Below are 27,218 nucleotides of genomic sequence, written 5' to 3'. Positions count from 1 at the left end.
TAGTGTGAACATGCCGCTGAAAACCAGCATTGGGTTACTTGGATATTCACCAGTGTTGTAATGAAAGCACTCTTGGAGTTGGAGATTCGGAGGAATTCCAGACTCGCAGTGAAAAAATGGAACATTCTTTAGTGGAGATTCCAATGATTTCTGAAGTCTGGGTTGTGTGGACAGGCAAATGAAGAGCTTTCCATTCATTCACTGCGAATCTGGAATTCAACTGAATCTCCAACTCCAGGCGGGTTTTCGTTACACCACTGGTGAACATACAAGTAACCAATTGCTGGTTTTTCAGCGTCCTGTTCAGTTTCGCAGGCATGCTTTTCAACTGCTTATGCGCTCAACACTGATCAGCTCTTCAATTTCCTGTCCAAATAACGCAGACATCAGAAATCATTGGAATCTCCACTACAGAATGTTCCATTCGTTCACTACAAATCTGGAATTCATCTGAATCTCCACTGCAGGCAGGCTCTCGAGACACCAAAGGTGAAAATCGAGGTAAAACAAAGCTGTATTTCAGCGTTCTATTCAATCTCGGAGCGTGCTGTTCTATTGGCTATCGACTCAACCCTGGCCAGCTCTTCATTTTCCTGTCCGTACAACACATCCCTCAGAAATCATTGGCATCTCCAGGACAGAATGATCCATTCAATCACTGCAAATGTGGAATTCATCTGAATCTCCATTCCATGCAGGCTTTCGTTACACTACTGGTGAAAGTCCAAGTAACGCAATGCTGGTTTTCAGCGGCCGGTTCACAATCGCAGGCGTGTTGTCCAACTGGCTATGCACTTAATCGTAGTCAGCTCTTCAAGTTCCTATCAACACAACCCAGACGTCACAAATCATTGGAATCTCCACTATAGAATGTTCCATTTTTTCACTGCGAATCTGGAATTCCTCCGTATCTCCAACTCCGGGAGTGCTTTCATTACAACACTGGTGAATATCCAAGTAACCCAATGCTGGTTTTCAGTGGCATGTTCACACTCGCAAACGTGCTGTTCAACTGGTTCTGCACTCAACCCTGGTCAGCTCTTCGTTTTCCTGTCCACACTACACAACCTTAAGAAATGAATGGCATTTCCATGACAGAATGATCCATTCATTCACTGCAAATGTGGAATTCATCTGAATCTCCACTGCATGCAGGCTTTCGTTACACTACTGGTGAATTTCCAAGTAACGCAATGCTGGTTTTCAGCGGCCGGTTCACACTCGCAGGCGTGTTTTCCAACTGGCTATGCACTTAACCGTGGTCAGCTCTTCAAGTTCCTATCAACACAACCCAGACGTCACAAATCATTGGAATCTCCACTAAAGAATGTTCCATTTTTTCACTACGAATCTGGAATTCCTCCGAATCTCCAACTCCAGGATTGCTTTCATTACAACACTGGTGAATATCCAAGTAACCCAATGCTGGTTTTCAGCGGCATGTTCACACTCGCAAACGTGCTGTTCAACTGGTTCTGCACTCAACCCTCGTCAGCTCTTCATTTTCCTGTCCACACTACACAACCTTCAGAAATGAATGGCATTTCCATGACAGAATGATCCATTCATTCACTGCAAATGTGGAATTCATCTGAATCTCCACTGCATGCAGGCTTTCGTTACACTACTGGTGAATGTCCAAGTAACGCAATGCTGGTTTTCAGCGGCCGGTTCACACTCGCAGGCGTATTGTCCAACTGGCTATGCACTTAACCGTGGTCAGCTCTTCAAGTTCCTATCAACACAACCCAGACGTCACAAATCATTGGAATCTCCACTAAAGAATGTTCCATGTTTTCACTGCGAATCTGAAATTCCCCGAATCTCCAACTCCAAGAGTGCTTTCATTACAACACTGGTGAATATACAAGTAACCCAAAGCTGGTTTTTAGTGGCATGTTCACACTCGCAAACGTGCTGTTCAACCGGTTCTGCACTCAACCCTGGTCAGCTCTTCATTTGCCTGTCCACACAACCCAGATTTCAGAAATCATTGGAATCTCCACTACAGACCTTTCCATTCATTCACTGCGAAACTGGAATTCAACTGAATCTCCAACTCCAGGCGGGTTTTCGTTACACCACTGGTGAACATACAAGTAACCAATTGCTGGTTTTTCAGCGTCCTGTTCAGTTTCGCAGGCATGCTTTTCAACTGCTTATGCGCTCAACACTGATCAGCTCTTCAATTTCCTGTCCAAATAACGCAGACATCAGAAATCATTGGAATCTCCACTACAGAATGTTCCATTCGTTCACTACAAATCTGGAATTCATCTCAATCTCCACTGTAGGCAGACTTTCGAGACACCAAAGGTGAAAATCGAGGTAAAACAAAGCTGTATTTCAGCGTTCTATTCAATATCGGAGCATGCTGTTCTACTGGCTATCGACACAACCCTGGCCAGCTCTTCATTTTCCTGTCCACACAACACAACCTTCAGAAATCAATGGCATTTTCATGACAGAATGATCCATTCATTCACTGCAAATGTGGAATTCATCTGAATCTCCATTCCATGCAGGCTTTCGTTACACTACTGGTGAATGTCCAAGTAACGCAATGCTGGGTTCCTATCAACACAACCCAGACGTCACAAATCATTGGAATCTCCACTAAAGAATGTTCCATTTTTTCACTCCGAATCATCTGAATCTCCAACTCCAAGAGTGCTTTCGGTACAACACTGGTGAATACACAAGTAACCCAATGCTGGTTTTCAGCGGCATGTTCACACTAGCAAACGTGCTGTTCAACTGGTTCTGCACTCAACCCTGGTCAGCTCTTCATTTTCCTGTCCGTACAACACATCCCTCAGAAATCATTGGCATCTCCATGATAGAATGATCCATTCATTCACTGCAAATGTGGAATATATCTGTATCTCCATTCCATGCAGGCTTACTTTACACTACTGGTGAATGTCCAAGTAACGCAATGCTGGTTTTCAGCGGCCGGTTCACACTCGCAGGCGTGTTGTCCAACTGGCTATGCACTTAACCGTAGTCAGCTCTTCAAGTTCCTATCAACACAACCCAGACGTCACAAATCATTGGAATATCCACTAAAGAATGTTCCATTTTTTCACTGCGAATCTGGAATTCCTACGAATCTCCAACTCCAGGAGTGCTTTCATCACAACACTGGTGAATATACAAGTAACCCAAAGCTGGTTTTCAGCGGCATGTTCACACTCGCAAACGTGCTGTTCAACTGGTTCTGCACTCAACCCTGGTCAGCTCTTCATTTGCCTGTCCACACAACCCAGAATTCAGAAATCACTGGAATCTCCACTACAGACCTTTCCATTCATTCACTACGAATCTGGAATTCAACTGAATCTCCAACTCCAGGCGGGCTTTCGTTACACCACTGGTGAACATACAAGTAACCAATTGCTGGTTATTCAGCGTCCTGTTCAGTTTCGCAGGCATGCTTTTCAACTGCTTATGCGCTCAACACTGATCAGCTCTTCAATTTCCTATCCAAATAAAGCAGACATCAGAAATTATTGGAATCTCCACTACGGAATGTTCCATTCGTTCACTACAAATCTGGAATTCATCTGAATCTCCACTGCAGGCAGGCTTTCGAGACACCAAAGGTGAAAATCGAGGTAAAACAAAGCTGTATTTCAGCGTTCTATTCAATCTCGGAGCGTGCTGTTCTACTGGCTATCGACTCAACCCTGGCCAGCTCTTCATTTTCCTGTCCTTACAACACATCCCTCAGAAATCATTGGCATCTCCATGACAGAATGATCCATTCATTCACTGCAAATGGGGAATTCATCTGAATCTCCATTGCATGCAGGCTTTCGTTACACTACTGGTGAATGTCCAAGTAACGCAATGCTGGTTTTCTGCGGCCGGTTCACACTCGCAGGCGTGTTGTCCAACTGGCTATGCACTTAACCGTGGTCAGCTCTTCAAGTTCCTATCAACACAACCCAGACGTCACAAATCATTGGAATCTCCACTAAAGAATGTTCCATTTTTTCACTGCGAATCTGGAATTCCTCCAAATCTCCAACTCCAGGAGTGCTTTCATTACAACACTGGTGAATATCCAAGTAACCGAGTGCTGGTTTTCAACGGCATGTTCACACTCGCAAACGTGCTGTTCAACTGGTTCTGCACTCAACCCTGGTCAGCTCTTCATTTTCCTGTCCACACTACACAACCTTCAGAAATGAATGGCATTTCCAAGACAGAATGATCCATTCATTCATTGCAAATGTGGAATTCATCTGAATCTCCACTGCATGCAGGCTTTCGTTACACTACTGGTGAATGTCCAAGTAAGCAATGCTGGTTTTCAGTGGCCGGTTCACTCTCGCAGGCGTGTTGTCCAACTGGCTATGCACTTAACCGTGGTCAGCTCTTCAAGTTCCAATCAACACAACCCAGACGTCACAAATCATTGGAATCTCCACTAAAGAATGTTCCATTTTTTCACTCCGATTCATCTAAATCTCCAACTCCAAGAGTGCTTTCGTTACAACACTGGTGAATATCCAAGTATCCCAATGCTGGTTTTCAGCGGCATGTTCACACTGGCAAACATGCTGTTCAACTGGTTCTGCACTCAACCCTGGTCAGCTCTTCATTTTCCTCTCCGCAAAACACGACCTTCAGAAATCAATGGCATTTTCATGACAGAATGATCCATTCATTCGCTGCAAATGTGGAATTCATCTGAATCTCCATTCCATGCAGGCTTTCGTTACACTACTGGTGAATGTCCAAGTAACGCAATGCTGGTTTTCAGCGGCCGGTTCACACTCGCAGGAGTGTTGTCCGACTGCCTATGCACTTAACCGTGGTCAGCTCTTCAAGTTCCTATCAACACAACCCAGACGTCACAAATCTTTGGAATCTCCACTAAAGAATGTTCCATGTTTTCACTGCGAATCTGGAATTCCTCCGAATCTCCATCTCCAAGATTGCTTTCATTACAACACTGGTGAATATACAAGTAACCCAAAGTTGGTTTTCAGCGGCATGTTCACACTCGCAAACGTGCTGTTCAACCGGTTCTGCACTCATCCCTGGTCAGCTCTTCATTTGCCTGTCCACACAACCCAGATTTCAGAAATCATTGGAATCTCCACTACAGACCTTTCCATTCATTCACTGCGAATCTGGAATTCAACTGAATCTCCAACTCCAGGCGGGTTTTCGTTACACCACTGGTGAACATACAAGTAACCAATTGCTGGTGTTTCAGCGTCCTGTTCAGTTTCGCAGGCATGCTTTTCAACTGCTTATGCGCTCAACACTGATCAGTTCTTCATTTTCCTGTCCAAATAATGCAGACATCAGAAATCATTGGAATCTCCACTTCAGAATGTTCCATTCGTTCACTACAAATCTGGAATTCATTGAATCTCCACTGCAGGCAGGCTTTCGAGACACCAAAGGTGAAAATCGAGGTAAAACAAAGCTGTATTTCAGCGTTCTATTCAATCTCGGAGCATGCTGTTCTACTGGCTATCGATTCAAACCTGGCCAGCACTTCATTTTCCTGTCCACACAACGCAACCTTCAGAAATCAATGGCATTTTCATGACAGAATGATCCATTCATTCACTGCAAATATGGAATTCATCTGAATCTCCATTCCATGCAGGCTTTGGTTACACTACTGGTGAATGTCCAAGTAACGCAATGCTGGTTTTCAGCGGCCGGTTCACACTCGCAGGCGTGTTGTCCAACTGGTTATGCACTTAACCGTGGTCAGCTCTTCAAGTTCCTATCAACAAAACCCAGACGTCACAAATCATTGGAATATCCACTAAAGAATGTTCCATTTTTTCACTGCGAATCTGGAATTCCTCCGAATCTCCAACTCCAGGAGTGCTTTCATTACAACACTGGTGAATATCCAAGTAACCCAAAGCTGGTTTTCAGCGGCATGTTCACACTCGCAAACGTGCTGTTCAACCGGTTCTGCACTCAACCCTCGTCAGCTCTTCATTTGCCTGTCCACACAACCCAGATTTCAGAAATCATTGGAATCTCCACTACAGACCTTTCCATTCATTCACTGCGAATCTCTAATTCAACTGAATCTCCAACTCCAGGCGGGTTTTCGTTACACCACTGGTGAACATACAAGTAACCAATTGCTGGTTTTTCAGCGTCATGTTCAGTTTTGCAGGCATGCTTTTCAACTGCTTATGCGCTCAACACTGATCAGCTCTTCAATTTCCTGTCCAAATAACGCAGACATCAGAAATCATTGGAATCTCCACTACAGAATGTTCCATTCGTTCACTACAAATCTGGAATTCATCTGAATCTCCACTGCAGGCAGGCTTTCGAGACACCAAAGGTGAAAATCGAGGTAAAACAAAGCTGTATTTCAGCGTTCTATTCAATCTCGAAGCGTGCTGTTCTACTGGCTATCGACTCAACCCTGGCCAGCTCTTCATTTTCCTGTCCTTATAACACATCCCTCAGAAATCATTGGCATCTCCATGACAGAATGATCCATTCATTCACTGCAAATGTGGAATTCATCTGAATCTCCATTCCATGAAGGCTTTCGTTACACTACTGGTGAATGTCCAAGTAACGCAATGATGGTTTTCAGCGGCCGGTTCACACTCGCAGGCGTGTTGTCCAACTGGTTATGCACTTAACCGTGGTCAGCTCTTCAAGTTCCTATCAACACAACCCAGACGTCACAAATCATTGGAATCACCACTAAAGAATGTTCCATTTTTTCACTGCGTGTCTGGAATTCCTCCGTATCTCCAACTCCAGGAGTGCTTTCATTACAACACTGGTGAACATCCAAGTAACCCAATGCTGGTTTTCAGCGGCATGTTCACACTCGCAAACCTGCTGTTCTACTGGTTCTGCACTCAACCCTTGTCAGCTCTTCATTTTCCTGTCCACACTACACAACCTTCAGAAATGAATGGCATTTCCATGACAGAATGATCTATTCATTCACTGCAAATGTGGAATTCATCTGAATCTCCACTGCATGCAGGCTTTCGTTACACTACTGGTGAATGTCCAAATAACGCAATGCTGGTTTTCAGCGGCCGGTTCACACTCGCAGGCGTGTTGTCCAACTGGTTATGCACTTAACCGTGGTCAGCTCTTCAAGTTCCTATCAACACAACCCAGACGTCACAAATCATTGGAATCACCACTAAAGAATGTTCCATTTTTTCACTGCGAATCTGGAATTCCTCCGAATCTCCAACTCCAGCAGTGCTTTCATTACAACACTGGTGAATATCCAAGTAACCCTATGCTGGTTTTCAGCGGCATGTTCACACTCGCAAACGTGCTGTTCAACTGGTTCTGCACTCAACCCTGGTCAGCTCTTCATTTTCCTGTCCAGACAACACAACCGTCAGAAATGAATGGCATTTCCATGACAGAATGATCCATTCATTCACTGCAAATGTGGAATTCATCTGAATCTCCACTGCATGCAGGCTTTCGTTACACTACTGGTGAATGTCCAAGTAACGCAATGCTGGTTTTCAGCGGCCGGTTCACACTCGCAGGCGTGTTGTCCAACTGGCTATGCACTTATCCGTGGTCAGCTCTTCAAGTTCCTATCAACACAACCCAGACGTCACAAATCATTGGAATCTCCACTAAAGAATGTTCCATTTTTTCACTCCGAATCATCTAAATCTCCAACTCCAAGAGTGCTTTCGTTACAACACTGGTGAATATCCAAGTAACCCAATGCTGGTTTTCAGCGGCATGTTCACACTCGCAAACGTGCTGTTCAACTGGTTCTGCACTCAACCCTGGTCAGCTCTTCATTTTCCTGTCCACACAACACAACCTTCAGAAACCAATGGCATTTCCATGACAGAATGATCCATTCATTCATTGCAAATGTGGAATTCATCTAAATCTCCACTGCATGCAGGCTTTCATTACACTACTGGTGAATGTCCAAGTAACGCAATGCTGGTTTTCAGGGGCCGGTTCACACTCGCAGGCGTGTTGTCCAACTGGCTATGCACTTAACCATTGTCAGCTCTTTAAGTTCCTATCAACATAACCCAGACGTCACAAATCATTGGAATCTCACTAAAGAATGTTCCATTTTTTCATTCCGAATCATCTAAATCTCCAACTCCAAGAGTGCTTTCGTTACAACACTGGTGAATATACAAGTAACCCAATGCTGGTTTTCAGCGGCATGTTCACACTCGCAAACATGCTGATCAACTGGTTCTGCACTCTACCCTGGTCAGCACTTCATTTTCCTGTACACACAAAACAACCTTCAGAAACCAATGGCATTTCCATGACAGAATGATCCATTCATTCACTGTAAATGTGGAATTCATCTGAATCTCCATTCCATGCAGGCTTTCGTTACACTACTGGTGAATGTCCAAGTAACGCAATGCTAGTTTTCAGCGGCCGGTTCACTCTCGCAGGCGTGTTGTCCAACTGGCTATGCACTTAACCGTGGTCAGCTCTTCAAGTTCCTATCAACACAACCCAGACGTCACAAATCATTGGAATCTCCACTAAAGAATGTTCCATTTGTTCACTGCGAATCTGGAATTCCTCCGAGTCTCCAACTCCAAGAGTGCTTTCATTACAACACTGGTGAATATACAAGTAAAACAAAGCTGGTTTTCAGCGGCATGTTCACACTCGCAAACGTGCTGTTCAACCGGTTCTGCACTCAACCCTGGTCAGCTCTTCATTTGCCTGTCCACACAACCCAGATTTCAGAAATCATTGGAATCTCCACTACATACCTTTCCATTCATTCACTGCGAATATGGAATTCAACTGAATCTCCAACTCCAGGCGGGTTTTCGTTACACCACTGGTGAACATACAAGTAACCAATTGCTGGTTTTTCAGCGTCCTGTTCAGTTTCGCAGGCATGCTTTTCAACTGCTTATGCGCTCAACACTGATCAGCTCTTCAATTTCCTGTCCCAATAACGCAGACATCAGAAATCATTGGAATCTCCACTACAGAATGTTCCATTCGTTCACTACAAATCTGGAATTCATCTGAATCTCCACTGCAGGCAGGCTTTCGAGACACCAAAGGTGAAAATCGAGGTAAAACAAAGCTGTATTTCAGCGTTCTATTCAATCTCGGAGCGTGCTGTTCTACTGGCTATCGACTCAACCCTGGCCAGCTCTTCATTTTCCTGTCCACACAACACAACCTTCAGAAATCAATGGCATTTTCATGACAGAATGATCCATTCATTCACTGCAAATGTGGAATTCATCTGAATCTCCATCCCATGCAGGCTTTCATTACACTACTGGTGAATGTCCAAGTAACGCAATGTTGGTTTTCAGCGGCCGGTTCACACTCGCAGGCATGTTTTCCAACTGGCTATGCACTTAACCGTGGTCAGCTCTTCAAGTTCCTATCAACACAACTCAGACGTCACAAATCATTGGAATCTCCACTAAAGAATGTTCCATTTTTTCACTACGAATCTGGAATTCCTCCGAATCTCCAACTCCAGGAGTGCTTTCATTACAAAACTGGTGAATATCCAAGTAACCCAATGCTGGTTTTCAGCGGCATGTTCACACTCGCAAACGTGCTGTTCAACTGGTTCTGCACTCAACCCTTGTCAGCTCTTCATTTTCCTGTCCACACTACACAACCTTCAGAAATGAATGGCATTTCCATGACAGAATGATCCATTCATTCACTGCAAATGAGGAATTCATCTCAATCTCCACTGAATGCAGGCTTTCGTTACACTACTGGTGAATGTCCAAGTAACGCAATGCTGGTTTCAGCGGCCGGTTCACACTCGCAGGCGTGTCGTCCAACTTGCTATGCACTTAACCGTGGTCAGCTCTTCAAGTTCCTATCAACACAACCCAGACGTCACAAATCATTGGAATCTCCACTAAAGAATGTTCCATTTTTTCACTCCTAATCATCTAAATCTCCAACTCCAAGAGTGCTTTCGTTACAACACTGGTGAATATCCAAGTAACCCAATGCTGGTTTTCAGCGGCATGTTCACACTCGCAAACATGCTGTTCAACTGGTTCTGCACTCAACCCTGGTCAGCTCTTCATATCCCTGTCCACACAACACAACCTTCAGAAACCAATGGCATTTCCATGACAGAATGATCCATTCATTCACTGCAAATGTGGAATTCATCTGATTCTCCACTGCAAGCAGGCTTTCGTTACACCACTGGTGAATGTCCAAGTAACGCAATGCTGGTTTTCAGCAGCCGGTTCACACTCGCAGGCGTGTTGTCCAACTGGCTATGCACTTAACAGTGGTCAGCTCTTCAAGTTCCTATCAACACAACCCAGACGTCACAAATCATTGGAATCTCCACTAAAGAATGTTCCATTTTTTCACTCCGAATCATCTAAGTCTCCAACTCCAAGAGTGCTTTCGTTACAACACTGGTGAATATCCAAGTAACCCAATGCTGGTTTTCAGCGGCATGTTCACACTCCCAAACATGCTGTTCAACTGGTTCTGCACTCAACCCTGGTCAGCTCTTCATTTTCCTGTCCACACAACACAACCTTCAGAAACCAATGGCATTTCCATGACAGAATGATCCATTCATTCACTGCAAATATGGAATTCATATGAATCTACACTGCATGCAGGCTTTCGTTACACTACTGGTGAATGTCCAAGTAACGCAATGCTGGTTTTCCGCGGCCGGTTCACACTCGCAGGCGTGTTGTCCAACTGGCTATGCACTTAACCGTGGTCAGCTCTTCAAGTTCCTATCAACACAACCCAGACGTCACAAATCATTGGAATCTCCACTTAAGAATGTTCCATTTTTTCACTCCGAATCATCTAAATCTCCAACTCCAAGAGTGCTTTCGTTACAAAACTGGTGAATATCCAAGTAACCCAATGCTGGTTTTCAGCGGCATGTTCACACTCGCAAACATGCTGTTCATCTGGTTCTGCACTCAACCCTGGTCAGCTCTTCATTTTCCTGTCCACACAACACAACCTTCAGAAACCAATGGCATTTCCATGACAGAATGATCCATTCATTCACTGCAAATGTGGAATTCATCTGAATCTCCACTGCAAGCAGGCTTTCTTGACACTACTGGTGAATGTCCAAGTAACGCAATGCTGGATTTCAGCAGCCGGTTCACACTCGCAGGCGTATTGTCCAACTGGCTATGCACTTAACCGTGGTCAGCTCTTCAAGTTCCTATCAACATGACCCAGACCTATCAAATCATTGGAATCTCCACTAAAGAATGTTCCATTTTTTCACTGCGAATATGGAATTCATCTGAATCTCCAACTCCAAGAGTGCTTTCATTACAACACTGGTGAATATAGAAGTAACCCAAAGCTGATTTTCAGCGGCAAATTCACACTCGCAAACGTGCTGTTCAACCCGTTCTGCACTCAACCCTGGTCAGCTCTTCATTTGCCTGTCCACACAACCCAGATTTCAGAAATCATTGGAATCTCCACTACAGACCTTTCCATTCATTCACTGCGAATCTGGAATTTAACTGAATCTCCAACTCCAGGCGGGTTTTCGTTACACCACTGGTGAACATACAAGTAACAAATTGCTGGTTTTTCAGCGTCCTGTTCAGGTTCACAGGCATGCTTTTCAACTGCTTATGCGCTCAACACTGATCAGCTCTTCAATTTCCTGTCCAAATAACGCAGACATCAGAAATCATTGGAATCTCCACTACAGAATGTTACATTCGTTCACTACAAATCTGGAATTCATCTGAATCTCCACTGCAGGCAGGCTTTCGAGACACCAAAGGTGAAAATCGAGGTAAAACAAAGCTGTATTTCAGCGCTCTATTCAATCTCGGAGCGTGCTGTTCTACTGGCTATCGACTCAACCCTGGCCAGCTCTTCATTTTCCTGTCCACGCAACACAACCTCCAGAAATCAATGGCATTTTCATGACAGAATGATCCATTCATTCACTGCAAATGTGGAATTCATCTGAATCTCCATTCCATGCAGGCTTTCGTTACACTACTGGTGAATGTCCAAGTTACGCAATGCTGGTTTTCAGCGGCCGGTTTACACTCGCAGGCGTGTTGTCGAACTGGCTATGCACTTAACCGTGGTCAGCTCTTCAAGTTCCTATCAACACAACCCAGACGTAACAAATCATTGGAATCTCCACTAAAGAATGTTCCATTTTTTCACTGCGAATCTGGAATTCCTCCGAATCTGCAACTCCAAGATTGCTTTCATTACAACACTGGTGAATATACAAGTAACCCAAAGCTGGTTTTCAGCGGCATGTTCACACTCGCAAACGTGCTGTTCAACCGGTTCTGCACTCAACCCTGGTCAGCTCTTCATTTGCCTGTCCACACAACCCAGATTTCAGAAATCATTGGAATCTCCACGACAGACCTTTCCATTCATTCACTGCGAATCTGGAATTTAACTGAATCTCCAACTCCAGGCGGGTTTTCGTTACACCACTGGTGAACATACAAGTAACCAATTGCTGGTTTTTGAGCGTCCTGTTCAGTTTCGCAGGCATGCTTTTCAACTGCTTATGCGCTCAACACTGATCAGCTCTTCAATTTCCTGTCCAAATAACGCAGACATCAGAAATCATTGGAATCTCCACTACAGAATGTTCCATTCGTTCACTACAAATCTGGAATTCATCTGAATCTCCACTGCAGGCAGGCTTTCGAGACACCAAAGGTGAAAATCGAGGTAAAACAAAGCTGTATTTCAGCGTTCTATTCAATCTCGGAGCGTGCTCTTCTACTGGCTATCGACTCAACCCTGGCCAGCTCTTCATTTTCCTGTCCGTACAACACATCTCTCAGAAATCATTGGCATCTCCATGACAGAATGATCCATTCATTCACTGCAAATGTGGAAGTCATCTGAATCTCCATTCCATGCAGGCTTTTGTTACACTACTGGTGAATGTCCAAGTAACGCAATGGTGGTTTTCACCGGCCAGTTCACCCTCGCAGGCGTGTTGTCCAACTGGCTATGCACTTAACCGTAGTCAGCTCTTCAAGTTCCTATCAACACAACCCAGACGTCACAAAACATTGGAATCTCCACTAAAGAATGTTCCATTTTTTCACTGCGAATCTGGAATTCCTCCGAATCTCCAACTCCAGGAGTGCTTTCATTACAACACTGGTGAATATCCAAGTAACCCAATGCTGGTTTTCAGCGGCATGTTCACACTAGCAAACGTGCTGTTCAACTGGTTCTGCACTCAACCCTGGTCAGCTCCTCATTTTCCTGTCCACACTACACAACCTTCAGAAATGAATGGAATTTCCATGACAGAATGATCCATTCATTCACTGCAAATGTGGAATTCATCTGAATCTCCACTGCATGCAGGCATTCGTTACACTACTGGTGAATGTCCAAGTAACGCAATGCTGGTTTTCAGCGGCCGGTTCACACTCGCAGCCGTGTTGTCCAACTGGCTATGCACTTAACCGTGGTCAGCTCTTCAAGTTCCTATCAACACAACCCAGACGTCACAAATCATTGGAATCTCCACTAAAGAATGTTCCATTTTTTCACTCCGAATCATCTAAATCTCCAACTCCAAGAGTGCTTTCGTTACAACACTAGCGAATATCCCAGTAACACAATGCTGGTTTTCAGCGGCATGTTCACACTCGCAAACGTGCTGTTCAACCGGTTCTGCACTCAACCCTGGTCAGCTCTTCATTTGCCTGTCCACTCAACCCAGATTTCAGAAATCATTGGAATCTCCACTACAGACCTTTCCATTCATTCACTGCGAATCTGGAATTCAACTGAATCTCCAACTCCAGGCGGGTTTTCGTTACACCACTGGTGAACATACAAGTAACAAATTGCTGGTTTTTCAGCGTCTTGTTCAGTTTCGCAGGCATGCTTTTCAACTGCTTATGCGCTCAACACTGATCTGCTCTTCAATTTCCTGTCCAAATAACGCAGACATCAGAAATCATTGGAATCTCCACTACAGAATGTTGCATTCGTTCACTACAAATCTGGAATTCATCTGAATCTCCACTGCAGGCAGGCTTTCGAGACACCAAAGGTGAAAATCGAGGTAAAACAAAGCTGTATTTCAGCGCTCTATTCAATGTCGGAGCGTGCTGTTCTACTGGCTATCGACTCAACCCTGGCCAGCTCTTCATTTTCCTGTCCAAACAACACAACCTTCAGAAATCAATGGCATTTTCATGACAGAATGATCCACTCATTCACTGCAAATGTGGAATTCATCTGAATCTCCATTCCATGCAGGCTTTCGTTACACTACTGGTGAATGTCGAAGTAACGCAATGCTGGTTTTCAGCGGCCGGTTGACACTCGCAGGCGTGTTGTCGAACTGGCTATGCACTTAACCGTGGTCAGCTCTTCAAGTTCCTATCAACACAACCCAGACGTCACAAATCATTGGAATCTCCACTAAAGAATGTTCCATTTTTTCACTGCGAATCTGGAATTCCTCTGAATCTCCAACTCCAAGATTGCTTTCATTACAACACTGGTGAATATACAAGTAACCAAAGCTGGTTTTCAGCGGCATGGTCACACTCGCAAACGTGCTCTTCAACCCGTTCTGCACTCAACCCTGGTCAGCTCTTCATTTGCCTGTCCACACAACCCAGATTTCAGAAATCATTGGAATCTCCACTACAGACCTTTCCATTCATTCACTGCGAATCTGGAATTCAACTGAATCTCCAACTTCAGGCGGGTTTTCGTTACACTACTGGTGAACATACAAGTAACCAATTGCTGGTTTTTCAGCATCCTGTTCAGTTTCGCAGGCATGCTTTTCAACTGCTTATGCGCTCAACACTGATCAGCTCTTCAATTTCCTGTCCAAATAACGCAGACATCAGAAATCGTTGGAATCTCCACTACAGAATGTTCCATTCGTTCACTACAAATCTGGAATTCATCTGAATCTCCACTGCAGGCAGGCTTTCGAGACACCAAAGTTGAAAATAGAGGTAAAACAAAGCTGTATTTCAGCGTTCTATTCAATCTCGGAGCGTGCTGTTCTACTGGCTATCGACTCAACCCTGGCCAGCTCTTCATTTTCCTGTCCGTACAACACATCCCTCAGAAATCATTGGCATCTCCATGAAAGAATGATCCATTCATTCACTGCAAATGTGGAATTCATCTGAATCTCCATTCCATGCAGGCTTTCGTTACACTACTGGTGAATGTCCAAGTAATGCAATGCTGGTTTTCAGCGGCCGGTTCACACTCGCAGGCGTGTTGTCCAACTGGCTATGCACTTAACCGTGGTCAGCTCTTCAAGTTCCTATCAACACAACCCAGACGTCACAAATCATTGGAATCTCCACTAAAGAATGTTCCATTTTTTCACTCCGAATCATCTAAATCTCCAACTCCAAGAGTGCTTTCGTTACAACACTGGTGAATGTCCAAGTAACCCAATGCTGGTTTTCAGCGGCATGTTCACCCTCGCAAACATGCTGTCCATTGGTTCTGCACTCAACCCTGGTCAGCTCTTCATTTTCCTGTCCACACAACACAACCTTCAGAAACCAATGGCTTTTCCATGACAGAATGATCCATTCATTCACTGCAAATGTGGAATTCATCTGAATCTCCACTGCAAGCAGGGTTTCGTTACACTACTGCAGAATGTCCAAGTAACGCAATGCTGGTTTTCAGCGGCCGGTTCACACTCGCAGGCGTGTTGTCCAACTGGCTATGCACTTAACAGTGGTCAGCTCTTCAAGTTCCTATCAACACAACCCAGACGTCACAAATCATTGGAATCTCCACTAAAGAATGTTCCATTTTTTCACTCCGAATCATCTAAATCTCCAACTCCAAGAGTGCTTTCGTTACAACACTGGTGAATATCCAAGTAACCCAATGCTGGTTTTCAGCGGCATGTTCACACTCGCAAACATGCTGTTCAACTGGTTCTGCACTCAACCCTGGTCAGCTCTTCATTTTCCTGTCCACACAACACAACCTTCAGAAACCAATGGCATTTCCATGACAGAATGATCCATTCATTCACTGCAAATGTGGAATTCATCTGAATCTCCACTGCAAGCAGGCTTTCGTTACACTACTGGTGAATGTCCAAGTAACGCAATGCTGGTTTTCAGCGGCCGGTTCACACTCGCAGGCGTGATGTCCAACTGGCTATGCACTTAACTCTGGTCAGCTCTTCAAGTTCCTATCAACACAACCCAGACGTCACAAATCATTGGAATCTCCACTAAAGAATATTCCATTTTTTCACTGCGAATCTGGAATAACTGCGAATCTCCAACACCAGGAGTGCTTTCCTTACAACACTGGTGAATATACAAGTAACCCAAAGCTGGTTTTCAGCGGCAAATTCACACTCGCAAACGTGCTGTTCAACCCGTTCTGCACTCAACCCTGGTCAGCTCTTCATTTGCCTGTCCACACAACCCAGATTTCAGAAATCATTGGAATCTCCACTACAGATCTATCCATTCATTCACTGCGAATCTGGAATTTAACTGAATCTCCAACTCCAGGCGGGTTTTCGTTACACCACTGGTGAACATACAAGTAACCAATTGCTCGTTTTTCAGCGTCCTGTTCAGTTTCACAGGCATGCTTTTCAACTGCTTATGCGCTCAACACTGATCAGCTCTTCAATTTCCTCTCCAAATAACGCAGACATCAGAAATCATTGGAATCTCCACTACAGAATGTTCCATTCGTTCACTACAAATCTAGAATTCATCTGAATCTCCACTGCAGGCAGGCTTTTGAGACACCAAAGGTGAAAATCGAGGTAAAACAAAGCTGTATTTCAGCGTTCTATTCAATCTCGGAGCGTGCTGTTCTACTGGCTATCGACTCAACCCTGGCCAGATCTTCATTTTCCTGTCCGTAAAACACATCCCTCAGAAATCATTGGCATCTCCATGACAGAATGATCCATTCATTCACTGCAAATGTGGAATTCATCTGAATCTCCATTCCATGTAGGCTTTCGTTACACTACTGGTGAATGTCGAAGTAACGCAATGCTGGTTTTCAGCGGCCGGTTCACAATCGCAGGCGTGTTGTCCAACTGGCTATGCACTTAACCGTAGTCAGCTCTTCAAGTTGCTTTCAACACAACCCAGACGTCACAAATCATTGGAATCTCCACTAAAGAATGTTCCACTTTTTCACTGCGAATCTGGAATTCCTCCAAATCTCCAACTCCAGGAGTGCTTTCATTACAACACTGGTGAATATCCAAGTAACCCAATGCTGGTTTTCAGCGGCATGTTCACACTCGCAAACGTGCTTTTCAACTGGTTCTGCACTCAACCCTGGTCAGCTCTTCAAGTTCCTGTCCACACTAAACAACCTTCAGAAGTGAATGGCATTTCCATGACAGAATGATCCATTCATTCACTGAAAATGTGGAATTCATCTGAATCTCCACTGCATGCAGGCTTTCATTACACTACTGGTGAATGTCCAAGTAACGCAATGCTGGTTTTCAGCGGCCGGTTCACACTCGCAGGCGTGTTGTCCAACTGGCTATTCACTTAACCGTGGTCAGCTCTTCAAGTTCCTATCAACACCACTCAGACCTCACAAATCATTGGAATCTCCACTAAAGAATGTTCCATTTTTTCACTCCGAATCATCTAAATCTCCAACTCCAAGAGTGCTTTCGTTACAACACTGGTGAATATCCAAGTAACCCAATTCTGGTTTTCAGCGGCATGTTCACACTCGCAAACATGCTGTTCAACTGGTTCTGCACTCCACCCTGATCAGCTCTTCATTTCACTGTCCACACAACAAAATCTTCAGAAACCAATGGCATTTCCATGACAGAATGATCCATTCATTCACTGCAAATGTGGAGTTCATCTGAATCTCCACTGCAAGCAGGCTTTCGTTACACTACTTGTGATTGTCAAAGTAACGCAATGCTGGTTTTCAGCGGCCGGTTCACACTCGCAGGCGTGTTATCCATCTGGCTATGCACTTAACCGTGGTCAGCTCTTCAAGTTCCTATCAACATGACCCAGACCTATCAAATCATTGGAATCTCCACTAAAGAATGTTCCATGTTTTCACTGCGAATCTGGAATTCATCTGAATCTCCAACTCCAAGAGTGCTTTCATTACAACACTGGTGAATATAGAAATAACCCAAAGCTGATTTTCAGCGGCAAATTCACACTCGCAAACGTGCTGTTCAACCCGTTCTGCACTCAACCCTGGTCAGCTCTTCATTTGCCTGTCCACACAACCCAGATTTCAGAAATCATTGGAATCTCCACTACAGACCTTTCCATTCATTCACTGCGAATCTGGAATTTATCTGAATCTCCAACTCCAGGCGAGTTTTCGTTACACCACTGGTGAACATACAAGTAACCAATTGCTGGTTTTTCAGCGTCCTGTTCAGGTTCACAGGCATGCTTTTCAACTGCTTATGCCCTCAACACTGATCAGCTCTTCAATTTCCTGTCCAAATAACGCAGACATCAGAAATCATTGGAATCTCCACTACAGAATGTTACATTTGTTCACTACAAATCTGGAATTCATCTGAATCTCCACTGCAGGCAGGCTTTCGAGACACCAAAGGTGAAAATCGAGGTAAAACAAAGCTGTATTTCAGCGCTCTATTCAATCTCGGAGCGTGCTGTTCTACTGGCTATCGACTCAACCCTGGCCAGCTCTTCATTTTCATGTCCACACAACACAACCTCCAGAAATCAATGGCATTTTCATGACAGAATGATCCATTCATTCACTGCAAATGTGGAATACAACTGAATCTCCATTCCATGCAGGCTTTCGTTACACTACTGGTGAATGTCGAAGTAACGCAATGCTGGTTTTCAGCGGCCGGTTGACACTCGCAGGCGTGTTGTCGAACTGGCTATGCACTTAACCGTGGTCAGCTCTTCAAGTTCCTATCAACACAACCCAGACGTCACAAATCATTGGAATCTCCACTAAAGAATGTTCCATTTTTTCACTGCGAATCTGGAATTCCTCCGAATCTCCAACTCCAAGATTGCTTTCATTACAACACTGGTGAATATACAAGTAACCCAAAGCTGGTTTTCAGCGGCATGTTCACACTCGCAAACGTGCTGTTCAACCGGTTCTGCACTCAACCCTGTTCAGCTCTTCATTTGCCTGTCCACACAACCCAGATTTCAGAAATCATTGGAATCTCCACTACAGACCTTTCCATTCATTCACTGCGAATCTGGAATTCAACTGAATCTCCAACTCCAGGCGGGTTTTCGTTACACTACTGGTGAACATACAAGTAACCAATTGCTGGTTTTTCAGCATCCTGTTCAGTTTCGCAGGCATGCTTTTCAACTGCTTATGCGCTCAACACTGATCAGCTCTTCAATTTCCTGTCCAAATAACGCAGACATCAGAAATCGTTGGAATCTCCACTACAGAATGTTCCATTCGATCACTACAAATCTGGAATTCATCTGAATCTCCACTGCAGGCAGGCTTTCGAGACACCAAAGGTGAAAATAGAGGTAAAACAAAGCTGTATTTCAGCGTTCTATTAAATCTCGGAGCGTGCTGTTCTACTGGCTATCGACTCAACCCTGGCCAGCTCTTCATTTTCCTGTCCGTACAACACATCCCTCAGAAATCATTGGCATCTCCATGACAGAATGATCCATTCATTCACTGCAAATGTGGAATTCATCTGAATCACCATTCCATGCAGGCTTTCGTTACACTACTGGTGAATGTCCAAGTAATGCAATGCTGGTTTTCAGCGGCCGGTTCACACTCGCAGGCGTGTTGTCCAACTGGCTATGCACTTAACCGTGGTCAGCTCTTCATGTTCCTATCAACACAACCTAGACCTCACAAATCATTGGAATCTCCACTAAAGAATGTTCCATTTTTTCACTCCGAATCATCTAAATCTCCAACTCCAAGAGTGCTTTCGTTACAACACTGGTGAATATCCAAGTAACCCAATGCTGGTTTTCAGCGGCATGTTCACACTCGCAAACATGCTGTTCAAATGGTTCTGCACTCAACCCTGGTCAGCTCTTCATTTTCCTGTCCACACAACACAACCTTCAGAAACCAATGGCATTTCCATGACAGAATGATCCATTCATTCACTGCAAATGTGGAATTCATCTGAATCTCCACTGCAAGCAGGCTTTCGTTACACTACTGGTGAATGTCCAAGTAACGCAATGCTGGTTTTCAGCGGCTGGTTCACACTCGCAGGCGTGATGTCCAACTGGCTTTGCACTTAACTCTGGTCAGCTCTTCAAGTTCCTATCAACACAACCCAGACGTCACAAATCATTGGAATCTCCACTAAAGAATGTTCCATTTTTTCACTGCGAATCTGGAATTCCTCTGAATCTCCAACTCCAGGAGTGCTTTCCTTACAACACTGGTGAATATACAAGTAACCCAAAGCTGGTTTTCAGCGGCAAATTCACACTCGCAAACGTGCTGTTCAACCCGTTCTGCACTCAACCCTGGTCAGCTCTTCATTTGCCTGTCCACACAACCCAGATTTCAGAAATCATTGGAATCTCCACTACAGATATTTCCATTCATTCACTGCGAATCTGGAATTTAACTGAATCTCCAACTCCAGGCGGGTTTTCGTTACACCACTGGTGAACATACAAGTAACCAAATGCTGGTTTTTCACCGTCCTGTTCAGTTTCACAGGCATGCTTTTCAACTGCTTATGCGCTCAACACTGATCAGCTCTTCAATTTCCTGTCCAAATAACGCAGACATCAGAAATCATTGGAATCTCCACTACAGAATGTTCCATTCGTTCACTACAAATCTGGAATTCATCTGAATCTCCACTGCAGGCAGGCTTTCGAGACACCAAAGGTGAAAATAGAGGTAAAACAAAGCTGTATTTCAGCGTTCTATTCAATCTCGGAGCGTGCTGTTCTACTGGCTATCGACTCAACCCTGGCCAGCTCTTCATTTTCCTGTCCGTAAAACACATCCCTCAGAAATCATTGGCATCTCCATGACAGAATGATCCATTCATTCACTGCAAATGTGGAATTCATCTGAATCTCCATTCCATGTAGGCTTTCGTTACACTACTGGTGAATGTCCAAGTAACGCAATGCTGGTTTTCAGCGGCCGGTTCACAATCTCAGACGTGTTGTCCAACTGGCTATGCACTTAACCGTAGTCAGCTCTTCAAGTTCCTTTCAACACAACCCAGACGTCACAAATCATTGGAATCTCCACTAAAGAATGTTCCATTTTTTCACTGCGAATCTGGAATTCCTCCAAATCTCCAACTCCAGGAGTGCTTTCATTACAACACTGGTGAATATCCAAGTAACCCAATGCTGGTTTTCAGCGGCATGTTCACAATCGCAAACGTGCTGTTCAACTGGTTCTGCACTCAACCCTGGTCAGCTCTTCATTTTCCTGTCCACACTAAACAACCTTCAGAAGTGAATGGCATTTCCATGACATAATGATCCATTCATTCACTGAAAATGTGGAATTCATCTGAATCTCCACTGCATGCAGGCTTTCATTACACTACTGGTGAATGTCCAAGTAACGCAATGCTGGTTTTCAGCGGCCGGTTCACACTCGCAGGCGTGTTGTCCAACTGGCTATTCACTTAACCGTGGTCAGCTCTTCAAGTTCCTATCAACACAACCCAGACCTCACAAATCATTGGAATCTCCACTAAAGAATGTTCCATTTTTTCACTCCGAATCATCTAAATCTCCAACTCCAAGAGTGCTTTCGTTACAACACTGGTGAATATCCAAGTAACCCAATGCTGGTTTTCAGCGGCATGTTCACACTCGCAAACATGCTGTTCAACTGGTTCTGCACTCCACCCTGGTCAGCTCTTCATTTCCCTGTCCACACAACAAAATCTTCAGAAACCAATGGCATTTCCATGACAGAATGATCCATTCATTCACTGCAAATGTGGAGTTCATCTGAATCTCCACTGCAAGCAGGCTTTCGTTACACTACTGCTGAATGTCCAAGTAACGCAATGCTGGTTTTCAGCGGCCGGTTCACACTCGCAGGCGTGTTGTCCAACTGGCTATGCACTTAACCGTGGTCAGCTCTTCAAGTTCCTATCAACACAACCCAGACGTCACAAATCATTGGAATCTCCACTAAAGAATGTTCCATTTTTTCACTCCGAATCATCTAAATCTCCAACTCCAAGAGTGCTTTCGTTACAACACTGGTGAATATCCAAGTAACTCAAAGCTGGTTTTCAGCGGCATGTTCACTCTCGCAAAAATGCTGTTCAACTGGTTCTGCACTCAACCCTGGTCAGCTCTTCATTTTCCTGTCCACACAACACAACCTTCAGAAACCAATGGCATTTCCATGACAGAATGATCCATTCATTCACTGCAAATGTGGAATTCATCTGAATCTCCACTGCAAGCAGGCTTTCGTTACACTACTTGTGAATGTCAAAGTAACGCAATGCTGGTTTTCAGCGGCCGGTTCACACTCGCAGGCGTGTTGTCCAACTGGCTATGCACTTAACCGTGGTCAGCTCTTCAAGTTCCTATCAACATGACCCAGACCTATCAAATCATTGGAATCTCCACTAAAGAATGTTCCATTTTTTCACTGCGAATCTGGAATTCATCTGAATCTCCAACTCCAAGAGTGCTTTCATTACAACACTGGTGAATATAGAAGTAACCCAAAGCTGATTTTCAGCGGCAAATTCACACTCGCAAACGTGCTGTTCAACCCGTTCTGCACTCAACCCTGGTCAGCTCTTCATTTGCCTGTCCACACAACCCAGATTTCAGAAATCATTGGAATCTCCACTACAGACCTTTCCATTCATTCACTGCGAATCTGGAATTTAACTGAATCTCCAACTCCAGGCGGGTTTTCGTTACACCACTGGTGAACATACAAGTAACAAATTGCTGGTTTTTCAGCGTCCTGTTCAGGTTCACAGGCATGCTTTTCAACTGCTTATGCGCTTAACACTGATCAGCTCTTCAATTTCCTGTCCAAATAACGCAGACATCAGAAATCATTGGAATCTCCACTACAGAATGTTACATTCGTTCACTACAAATCTGGAATTCATCTGAATCTCCACTGCAGGCAGGCTTTCGAGACACCAAAGGTGAAAATCGAGGTAAAACAAAGCTGTATTTCAGCGCTCTATTCAATCTCGGAGCGTGCTGTTCTACTGGCTATCGACTCAACCCTGGCCAGCTATTCATTTTCCTGTCCACGCAACACAACCTCCAGAAATCAATGGCATTTTCATGACAGAATGATCCATTCATTCACTGCAAATGTGGAATTCATCTGAATCTCCATTCCATGCAGGCTTTCGTTACACTACTGGTGAATGTCCAAGTTACGCAATGCTGGTTTTCAGCGGCCGGTTTACACTCGCAGGCGTGTTGTCGAACTGGCTATGCACTTAACCGTGGTCAGCTCTTCAAGTTCCTATCAACACAACCCAGACGTAACAAATCATTGGAATCTCCACTAAAGAATGTTCCATTATTTCACTGCGAATATGGAATTCCTCCGAATCTGCAACTCCAAGATTGCTTTCATTACAACACTGGTGAATATACAAGTAACCCAAAGCTGGTTTTCAGCGGCATGTTCACACTCGCAAACGTGCTGTTCAACCGGTTCTGCACTCAACCCTGGTCAGCTCTTCATTTGCCTGTCCACACAACCCAGATTTCAGAAATCATTGGAATCTCCACGACAGACCTTTCCATTCATTCACTGCGAATCTGGAATTTAACTGAATCTCCAACTCCAGGCGGGTTTTCGTTACACCACTGGTGAACATACAAGTAACCAATTGCTGGTTTTTGAGCGTCCTGTTCAGTTTCACAGGCATGCTTTTCAACTGCTTATGCGCTCAACACTGATCAGCTCTTCAATTTCCTGTCCAAATAACGCAGACATCAGAAATCATTGGAATCTCCACTACAGAATGTTCCATTCGTTCAATACAAATCTGGAATTCATCTGAATCTCCACTGCAGGCAGGCTTTCGAGACACCAAAGGTGAAAATCGAGGTAAAACAAAGCTGTATTTCAGCGTTCTATTCAATCTCGGAGCGTGCTCTTCTACTGGCTATCGACTCAACCCTGGCCAGCTCTTCATTTTCCTGTCCGTACAACACATCTCTCAGAAATCATTGGCATCTCCATGACAGAATGATCCATTCATTCACTGCAAATGTGGAAGTCATCTGAATCTCCATTCCATGCAGGCTTTTGTTACACTACTGGTGAATGTCCAAGTAACGCAATGCTGGTTTTCACCGGCCAGTTCACACTCGCAGGCGTGTTGTCCAACTGGCTATGCACTTAACCGTAGTCAGCTCTTCAAGTTCCTATCAACACAACCCAGACGTCACAAAACTTTGGAATCTCCACTAAAGAATGTTCCATTTTTTCACTGCGAATCTGGAATTCCTCCGAATCTCCAACTCCAGGAGTGCTTTCATTACAACACTGGTGAATATCCAAGCAACCCAATGCTGGTTTTCAGCGGCATGTTCACACTAGCAAACGTGCTGTTCAACTGGTTCTGCACTCAACCCTGGTCAGCTCCTCATTTTCCTGTCCACACTACACAACCTTCAGAAATGAATGGAATTTCCATGACAGAATGATCCATTCATTCACTGCAAATGTGGAATTCATCTGAATCTCCACTGCATGCAGGCATTCGTTACACTACTGGTGAATGTCCAAGTAACGCAATGCTGGTTTTCAGCGGCCGGTTCACACTCGCAGCCGTGTTGTCCAACTGGCTATGCACTTAACCGTGGTCAGCTCTTCAAGTTCCTATCAACACAACCCAGACGTCACAAATCATTGGAATCTCCACTAAAGAATGTTCCATTTTTTCACTCCGAATCATCTAAATCTCCAACTCCAAGAGTGCTTTCGTTACAACACTAGCGAATATCCCAGTAACACAATGCTGGATTTCAGCGGCATGTTCACACTCGCAAACGTGCTGTTCAACCGGTTCTGCACTCAACCCTGGTCAGCTCTTCATTTGCCTGTCCACACAACCCAGATTTCAGAAATCATTGGAATCTCCACGACAGACCTTTCCATTCATTCACTGCGAATCTGGAATTTAACTGAATCTCCAACTCCAGGCGGGTTTTCGTTACACCACTGGTGAACATACAAGTAACCAATTGCTGGTTTTTCAGCGTCCTGTTCAGTTTCAAAGGCATCCATTTCAACTGCTTATGCGCTCAACACTGATCAGCTCTTCAATTTCCTGTCCAAATAACGCAGACATCAGAAATCATTGGAATCTCCACTACAGAATGTTCCATTCGTTCACTACAAATCTGGAATTCATCTGAATCTCCACTGCAGGCAGGCTTTCGAGACACCAAAGGTGAAAATCGAGGTAAAACAAAGCTGTATTTCAGCGTTCTATTCAATCTCGGAGCGTGCTGTTCTACTGGCTATCGACTCAACCCTGGCCAGCTCTTCATTTTCCTGTCCACACAACACAACCTTCAGAAATCAATGGCATTTTCATGACAGAATGATCCATTCATTCGCTGAAAATGTGGAATTCATCTGAATCTCCACTGCAAGCAGGCTTTCGTTACACTACTGGTGAATGTCCAAGTAACGCAATGCTGGTTTTCAGCGGCCGGTTCACACTCGCAGGCGTGTTGTCCAACTGGCTATGCACTTATCCGTGGTCAGCTCTTCAAGTTCCTATCAACACAACCCAGACGTCACAAATCATTGGAATCTCCACTAAAGAATGTTCCATTTTTTCACTGCGAATCTGGAATTCCTCTGAATCTCCAACTCCAAGAGTGCTTTCATTACAACACTGGTGAATATACAAGTAACACAAAGCTGGTTTTCAGCGGCATGTTCACATTCGCAAACGTGCTGTTCAACCGGTTCTGCACTCAACCCTGGTCAGCTCTTCATTTGCCTGTCCACTCAACCCAGATTTCAGAAATCATTGGAATCTCCACTACAGACCTTTCCATTCATTCACTGCGAATCTGGAATTCAACTGAATCTCCAACTCCAGGCGGGTTTTCGTTACACCACTGGTGAACATACAAGTAACCAATTGCTGGTTTTTCAGCGTGTTGTTCAGTTTCGCAGGCATGCTTTTCAACTGCTTATGCGCTCAACACTGATCAGCTCTTCAATTTCCTGTCCAAATAACGCAGACATCAGAAATCATTGGAATCTCCACTACAGAATGTTGCATTCGTTCACTACAAATCTGGAATTCATCTGAATCTCCACTGCAGGCAGGCTTTCGAGACACCAAAGGTGAAAATCGAGGTAAAACAAAGCTGTATTTCAGCGTTCTATACAATCTCGTAGCGTGCTGTTCTACAGGATATTGACTCAATCCTGGCCAGCTCTTCATTTTCCTGTCCACACAACACAACCTTCAGAAATCAATGGCATTTTCATGACAGAATGATCCATTCATTCACTGCAACTGTGGAATTCATCTGAATCTCCACTGCATGCAGGCTTTCGTTACACTACTGGTGAATGTCCAAGTAACGCAATGCTGGTTTTCAGCGGCCGGTTCACACTCGCAGGCGTGTTGTCCAACTGGCTATGCACTTAACCGTGGTCAGCTCTTCAAGTTCCTATCAACACAACCCAGATGTCACAAATCATTGGAATCTCCACTAAAGAATGTTCCATTTTTTCACTGCGAATCTGGAATTCATCTGAATCTCCAACTCAAAGAGTGCTTTCATTACAACACTGGTGAATATAGAAGTAACCCAAAGCTGATTTTCAGCGGCAAATTCACACTCGCATACGTGCTGTTCATCCCGTTCTGCACTAAACCCTGGTCAGCTCTTCATTTGCCTGTACACACAACCCAGATTTCAGAAATCATTGGAATCTCCACTACAGACCTTTCCATTCATTCACTGCGAATCTGGAATTTAACTGAATCTCCAACTCCAGGCGGGTTTTCGTTATACCACTGGTGAACATACAAGTAACCAATTGCTGGTTTTTCAGCGTCCTGTTCAGGTTCACAGGCATGCTTTTCAACTGCTTATGCGCTCAACACTGATCAGCTCTTCAATTTCCTGTCCAAATAACGCAGACATCAGAAATCATTGGAATCTCCACTACAGAATGTTCCATTCGTTCACTACAAATCTGGAATTCATCTGAAT

The sequence above is a fragment of the Sorex fumeus genome, unplaced genomic scaffold (genome assembly GCF_029834395.1).
Source record: "Sorex fumeus unplaced genomic scaffold, SorFum_2.1 ptg000024l, whole genome shotgun sequence".
Classification (NCBI taxonomy): Eukaryota; Metazoa; Chordata; class Mammalia; order Eulipotyphla; family Soricidae; genus Sorex; species Sorex fumeus.
The sequence above is the reverse complement of the archived record's forward strand: the minus strand, read 5'-3'. Positions refer to the sequence as shown.